The sequence below is a fragment of the Octopus bimaculoides genome, chromosome 7 (assembly GCF_001194135.2).
Source record: "Octopus bimaculoides isolate UCB-OBI-ISO-001 chromosome 7, ASM119413v2, whole genome shotgun sequence".
NCBI lineage: Eukaryota > Metazoa > Mollusca > Cephalopoda > Octopoda > Octopodidae > Octopus > Octopus bimaculoides.
Window position 1 is genome coordinate 36,354,518 of NC_068987.1, and position 7,500 is coordinate 36,362,017.

The window sequence follows — 7,500 nt, forward strand, 5'->3', positions numbered from 1 at the left end:
AATCAAACTCAATTAGGCTTCCTGTTCGATCTTCATCTTCAAGGTTTAAATCTTCACTTCTGAATTTTGCATTCATCTCCTGCAAGTTCTTTCATTCAAGCATTCTTTCCCATAAACCGAGTGTATGTTTCGATTGGCTTCGGCTGCAGAGTTTCTTTTTTTGTACTCATAAAGCATTATGTGCCTTAAATGCTCTTTGGATACTTCCAATATTTAATTAATTTAGATGTACACAAATGCATAAAAATAATTTTTAGTTCCATTAGACATTCTAAAATACTATTAAATTTCATTCAATTTTTAAAAAGGTAAAATCGGACAGAACTTATGGGATGACTTGATATTATGACTGAAAAAATATTCCGTTCTTGGTCTCTGCCAACAACTATGACATAGTTTTATCATCAACAAATTTATTACACTATTCATCGTATCTCCGAGGGTGGACTGAAATGTTCACAGGTTGAAAATAAAAGATTAATGCTAAGGTTGTGAAAGTTTACATGCATTAATTTCACAACCTTCTTGGTAACAGTAGTGTTTCTTTTAGGGTAAACTGATATCTGGCTGTTCTAAGACGACTTCAAAAATAATAGAGAATTTTCTTGAACATTAGAAATATTTGGCACTGTGGTATTATCAAGGACCAATAGAAAAAGGGTTTAGCCACAACGACATTCATGCTATATTTGGTAATGACGCTTCAACAGATCAAAAGTGGGTCGCTGAATTTAGAAGTGGAAGAGAAAGTTTTGAAAATGGCCTATGGTCTGAGTGTTAAGTAACTCCCACGACCGAGGAAAACTGATCATATTCACCACATGCTAATAGATGACATGTTATTGACTATAAATCAACTAGTCAACGCTTTTAGCATATCCCAGGAGAAGTTTGAAAATATTCTGTACAATGAACTTGCCATTACAAAATTTTCTATTCTGTGGGTGCCACGTCTTCTGACTACTAATCACAAGCGCACTAGACCGATAGCATCACGGTGTAATGTGACATTGTTTGAGGCATCTCTAGCTGGTTTCCTTGGATGTTTCCAAACCCAGGATAAATGTTGGGTTTTTCAGCTAGAAATAAGAGACAATCCATGCAGTGGAAACACTCTTACACACCTACTCCAAAAAGGTCAAAGTCATTTCATCTGAAGTGAAGACGATGGCCTCAGCAACTTTGGATGCAAAATACATTGTGTTTATCGACTGACTTCAAAAGGGCCATACCATCAAGGGGGAGTACTATGCCAACTCGCTGAGGAAGTGACGAAAGCTATCAATACAACGTGCAGGAAAACTGACTTGGGCTCCAATACACAAAACCTTGCTTACAATGGCTGATGTGATTGACAGTGGATTTAAACTTGTTGACCGCCCTTCCTATTCTCCTGATCTGGCTCCAACTGACTATTATTTGTTCGCCAACACTAAAAAATATTTGTCTTGGAAACAAGATCGCAGTGGTGATGATTTGCTGTAGATGATTATTTTTACAAACAGTTTGAAAGTTTCTCCAAGCACTGTAACGCCGATGGAGGAAGTGTGTGGAACGCAAGGTAGACTATGTTGGATAATATACTACATTTGGTCACATCCTATAAGAGTATCTTGGTCAATCTATGAACTTTTCAACAGACCCTCGTATATTATATACTTTTGATATGATAAACTGATCTATGAGACATTCAACTTTAACTAATTTAAAAAAGATAATTTGAAAGACAGAAAAAATATATTTCCTTTAATTTGGGAAACTTAGGTTAAAAGAAGCTTTGGAAAGTTAGTTTCGTGTCAGTACTTTCTTGTGCTTCATAGAAATATAAAGTTTTGGCTGATCGTAGTCTTTGCCTTTGAAGAAATCTAGTGTTTCTGCTAAACATGCGAATCCAGCGTATACTAATGTTCCCCGAAAAAAGTTTTTGCGACGATTCAGACTGCTTTTCAAATGAGAATTCATGTCTGTCTCTTTTGCATCACAATATTTCTGTTGTCGAAATAAAAACTAATATGTGAAATTCAATTGCACTTTATAGGATAGTATTATTTTCTAGTAACGTATTGTATAAAATATTCTTGACAACAATAACATTTATTTAGTGCAAATGCTGTGCGATTTTATCTCAAAAATATTTTAGCACTGTTATTGACATTATTAGGTAATACTTTTAGTGATGTATTGAACTATATTGTCCTAGACTTTGATAAAGAATTGTGTGTTTAATGACGCCCTTTAATTAAGCCTTAAGCCTATCTCCTTCCAAGAATTGGTAAATAATATTTGTAAAATGATGCAAGATATTGGACAAGGAGACACATTCCTTTAGCTATTATCCGTCATATATTTTTTAAGTGCTTGTTCACTTTTGTGCTGTTTGTCCTTATCTACAGTTTTCATGTTCAAATATGTTGGAAGCTGCAACGAATGAATATGTACAACGTAGGTTCGATTTTTACCGTTTTCTGTGAACTTACCGATTTGTTATTTCCTTTGATCTCTAGTGCTATCAATATTGCTTTCCTTACTTTTTAATATTCATCAGTCTCTTCTGTGCATATGTACAATATTCTAACATATATTAACTTCAGGATTTTAGCTTCAGAGTACTGTTATTTTCGTAGTTGTTCGGTACATGCTCTCGGAATCATAATCTTTTCGATTTATTACATTTAATCGGTAGCTCATCACCGGGATGTATATTATATTTATACAACTATAATCATAGTTTTAGCACTAAGTTTAATTATCAATAATAAGGAATTTGTTTCGCTAAACGACCATTGATGTTTTCTATTATAATTGTAGAATTACACTTAATGAGTCGAGTACAGTAGACAGAGGTAACATCACTGCATATCTTTTTTCTTTTTCCGCTATTTTCATAATCATTGGGATTGCGATGGTGCTTCTCTCGATATTATTTCTCTAACTTCCATTAAAAGACGATATACTGTTTCAAATATTGCGAGTATTTTGTGTTCGACGTACAAAAATATATTAAAATCTGAGTTGTTGGTCTAATAAAGGTTCCTTCATCATAATTTTGAAGTTTAAGCCTGGTAACATCTGCTGAAATATTTTACTATCCACTTTCAATTTCTCCATTTTATCTAGAATTTTTAGTCAATATACAACACATTGGATACAATATTTCCACTTTTATGTTAGGGATTTTTTTCCATACAATATCTGTTATAGCTCAGGGTACAATTTCTTTCGACTATTTATTGTCTTATACAGCGGATATTTATCGTTGTTTTATTCTTACTGTATATTTGTGTTTTCCTGCAGTAAGTAGATGTTTAAATGCCTATCACTCTTAACTTCTTTCATATTTAAGATACACTTTACTTCTCAGTGTTGGATATTTTGTGTAATTTGTTCTAATTATCACTTCTATAAGTATTCAGTCTAGTTTATCATGTTCGTTTTGTGGCACAAAATTAATAGGATTCATTTTGCTACGAAAGCTATCTTTGGTCTCTCTCTCTCTCTCTGTACAGTTGTCGTCTATATGTTCATAGCACCTGAATTCGATCATTGCTATTTTAATTTTTTATAATATTTGTAGTCTATTGTTAGTAATGTAAACATGTCATTCGTTAAATCAATTTATGTTAAGATCATGCACTGATTTTTCCTTTGCCGGTCTTTATGGATTTATTCATCAATATCTAATCTTCATATTTGTTTTAAACTTTTACTGTTGTTTTTATAGATGTTGTTACCAAAAGTAAACATCCTTCTAGAACGCTTAACTGTTTTAAAATCCATCTATGATAATCCTTTCGACTATTGGTACAAGGCAAGTAATTGTGATGGAGGAGTTTAGTCGACTAATGCATACAAGTGCTCAACTGATATTTATTTTATCGACTCTGAAAGGATGTCGGCGGAAACTGAACTCGGAACGTAAAGATGGAGGAAATATTACTAAGCATTTTCTTCGGCGTTTTAACGGTTCTATCTGATCGCTGCCTCAACTGCAAGTGCGATCATATTAGTTTAAAATTTTGGCACAATGCCAGCAATTTCGGGGGATGGAGAACGTCGATTACACTGACCACAGCGTTCAACTGCTACTCATTTTATCAACCGCGAAAGGAGGAAAGGCAAAGTCGACCTCGGTGGAATTTGAACTCAGAACCTAAAGACAGATGAAATGCTAGTAAGCATTTTGTCTGGTGTGCTAAATATTGTGGTAGCTCGCTGCCGCCAACTGTAATAATATTGATACTACAGTGTTGTGTATGATAGGCACGCAAATTCAGTAGATTTATATTTTGCTTCTCTTTAAGATCACAATATTAATGAATGGTGTTCTCTCCAACTTTATATTTCTAGTAATATATTTGTACTTGTTTTCATGTTAATCAGAGGTTTGCACCAGTCCAGTTTCTCCATGATTTTCAATTGTTTGTCGAGAGTTGCATTTGTATTACATGTTGAGCTAGTTTTTCTTTACATGAGTTTTTAAGTGCTTCACTTGTTGCCTTCTTTACATTATTGCTCGTGAAGATCTATCTACAGTTAATAGATCTTCCGTTTCTTTTCTACAGGGATTTTTACATGAATCTCTATTTGGTTTTACTTTGTTTATTAGAAAATCAATTCAGGTTAGATACGAACTATTCAAAGCGATCCTCTTGCGAATTGGCAGGAAGCTATTGTGTTTTAAGTACACTTTGGGTTATTCCCATTTGAGTATTTTGCATTTCTGTTGGATCCTTTTGCCATTAATTTTTTGTGTATTTCGTGGTTACGGTTTTTGTCAGCAGAAGGTCAGAGATTAACAGAAAGAGCCAAATTTTCTATCCCTCAACACAGAATGATTACTCTAGAATGAACTTCTGAAATAAGGTTATGTTTACTACTCATCTAATTCAATTTTTAGGCATCTTTTATTTTCAATGTTTCTCAAGTACCTACTTTAATGACAACTTTGTCTGATACATTAGATTAATTGAAATACTCCGATATTTTAATTGTACGGATTCGTTTCTTTTATTGCTATTGGTATGTTGTCATTAAGTTTTATCTATGGGTATGTTTTACATTACTTCATTAAAATATCTATGGATTTTAATCATACAAAATTTAGATACTTGTCATTTTTAGTATATCCGAATGTGGATCCACATCTTGACATAATGAAAACATAATGATATTCAAATACCTTTGCAGTTTGTATTAGTCCAGATTCTACATTTACTAGTCGATATTTTCTCGGATTACTAAATTTTAAATACTTTTATTTCTTTTGATAGTGCTTGTTATATTCTCTTGCCATATGTTCTCCATATACATATGGGATATTATTTTAAATTGGTGTGTATGTATTTCACTTACCTGCGTTTCGTTCGATACTTTCTCTCACTACCGATTTTATCATTTAAGTTTATTTCTTTGTATGTTATAAATTTGGATTTAATTATCAGTCTTCTTCAGTTAACTGCCGAAAACCAAATATATTTTAGATCAGATATAGTTTTGTAATACATATTACAATAGCATCTGTGTGTGTGTGTGTGTGTGTGTGTGTGTGTGTGTGTGTGTGTGTGTGTGTGTGTGTGTGTGTGTGTGTGTGTGTGTGTGTGTGTGTGTGTGTTAATGCGCGCGTGTGTTCAAGAGTGCAGTTGTTAAATATTGAGCATATATGGATGCATAGTCACCCATGTCTATATTTATGAATTGTTTTTGTGTTTAAGTTTCATAAATTGAGGAATAAATTTCTACATTTCATTCATATTGGTCAGCTGTTTCTCACTATCATGTTTACGATTGCCATTTTTTAACGATTATGAGCCGAAGCAAAGGCATGCATTCCCCTAATATATAGCTATGTCTTTTCTTTTCTTTTGGTTGCTTGCTGTTTTGTTTTCTTTTCGGTTTGTGCGTGTTATGCAAATTTATGCTCTGTTAAGTGTTTACGCGCGGATCATATTTTAGCATTCAATGCAAGAATTAGTAATATATGATTTACATTAAGAAATTATAGAATGACCTAAAATGGATTGTAATTAATAACACAGTTATTATCTTAAGTAATGTAAATTACTCCAATTTTCTGGGTCCAAAATCAGATCTAGTGTTATAGCATACATGGAACTACTTTTCGAATGACGAAAATTTTTCGAAATTAAAGTTTCAGAATGAAATTGTAAGTATTTTTAATAGTTAAGTTAACTGAGGTATATACATAAACAAATGTCTTCTAAGATACATGTGGAGTTACCTGTATCAGATTTGGAAGCAGGAGCATTGAACAAATACAATGATAACCACTCTCTTCTGCATTTACGTCTTTACGTCCTAATGCTATTTTTAAGTACGAACACAATCACGTGTGTGGGGGGGGGGAGTGAAAGTGTGTGTGTGTGTGCGCGTGAAAGTGAGAGGGATAAAAAGACAGAGTGTCTCTATGGGTGTCAGATTCCATTCAAATCCACAGACAGTTTAAAAGTATACATAATTTGGAAGCAATTTTGTAGGTGACTGTGGACAAATAGCTTGTTCATGATTGCCTTCATATTGTTAAATATTTGAAATAACATCTTTGCGCTAAGCCTTCTCCATCTGCTAAACATGAGAGAATAATTTGAATTATTAATAGACAAATACTGACATATATATTTACATCTCATAATTATTGTACATTTTGAAATATAATTAGCTGCAACAACATGACCTGTACTTTTTAAAATCTTATATGATTGTTCGTGTGTTTTATGTTAAACAGCGTCGAATTATAACAGCCGAATTTTTTATGTGTTTTCCAGCCCGTTCAGTATTAATCTTCTGTAGAAGCCGTGTGATGCAATTTTATTTCATATTAAAATCTTACTGTGTCATCGTTGAAAATTCGTTTCATATTAGGAGCGTAATTTGTTGCATGATTTTACTCATATACAAACTCAGAAACTCAGGCTTGTAATATTTAGCGCCTGCTCTCTACTTGCTTTGTTATAAACAGGACATTGTGTTTAAGAAGAATTTACCATGTCAAGGAAACTATTGAAAAACAAACGGAAGTGGCTTTACTAGAAACGTTGTATGTCTGTCACAGGATTGCTTGTGCCTTTTGCTGAGATTATTTTCATTTTATATGTAGATCTAAAATCATTTGCCAACTGTTGTTCGATGCATTCATTTCCCTATGGAGACTTGCGGAGTTTATAAACGTATCTGGTTTATTTATTTATTTGTTTGCGTGTTTAGTTTTATATGTCGTATCTCACATAAGATGATATGAGTTAGAATAAAGACAAAGACGTACGTAAATGCTTATATAATATATAATATGTACATAAAATATGTATGTAACAACACACACACACACACACACACACACACACACACGAGTGGGAAAAAGTCAGCAGTTCCATCAGCTGATCAGAGTTAGATGAAGCTAGCGACATACATAATTTACTCTTCCTTTAAAAAATAAATGAATAATCACAGAAAAGCATTTTTAGCGCTGATGTTTAACCCGTTGTT

At 33.1% G+C, this 7,500-nt stretch overlaps 1 long non-coding RNA gene across 1 annotated transcript in view; it reads left to right on the plus strand.

Moving 5' to 3' along the window:
- LOC128248296 (uncharacterized) overlaps window positions 1-7,500 on the plus strand; it is a 27,279-nt gene that overhangs the window by 19,142 nt on the left and 637 nt on the right. The window lies entirely within an intron of this gene.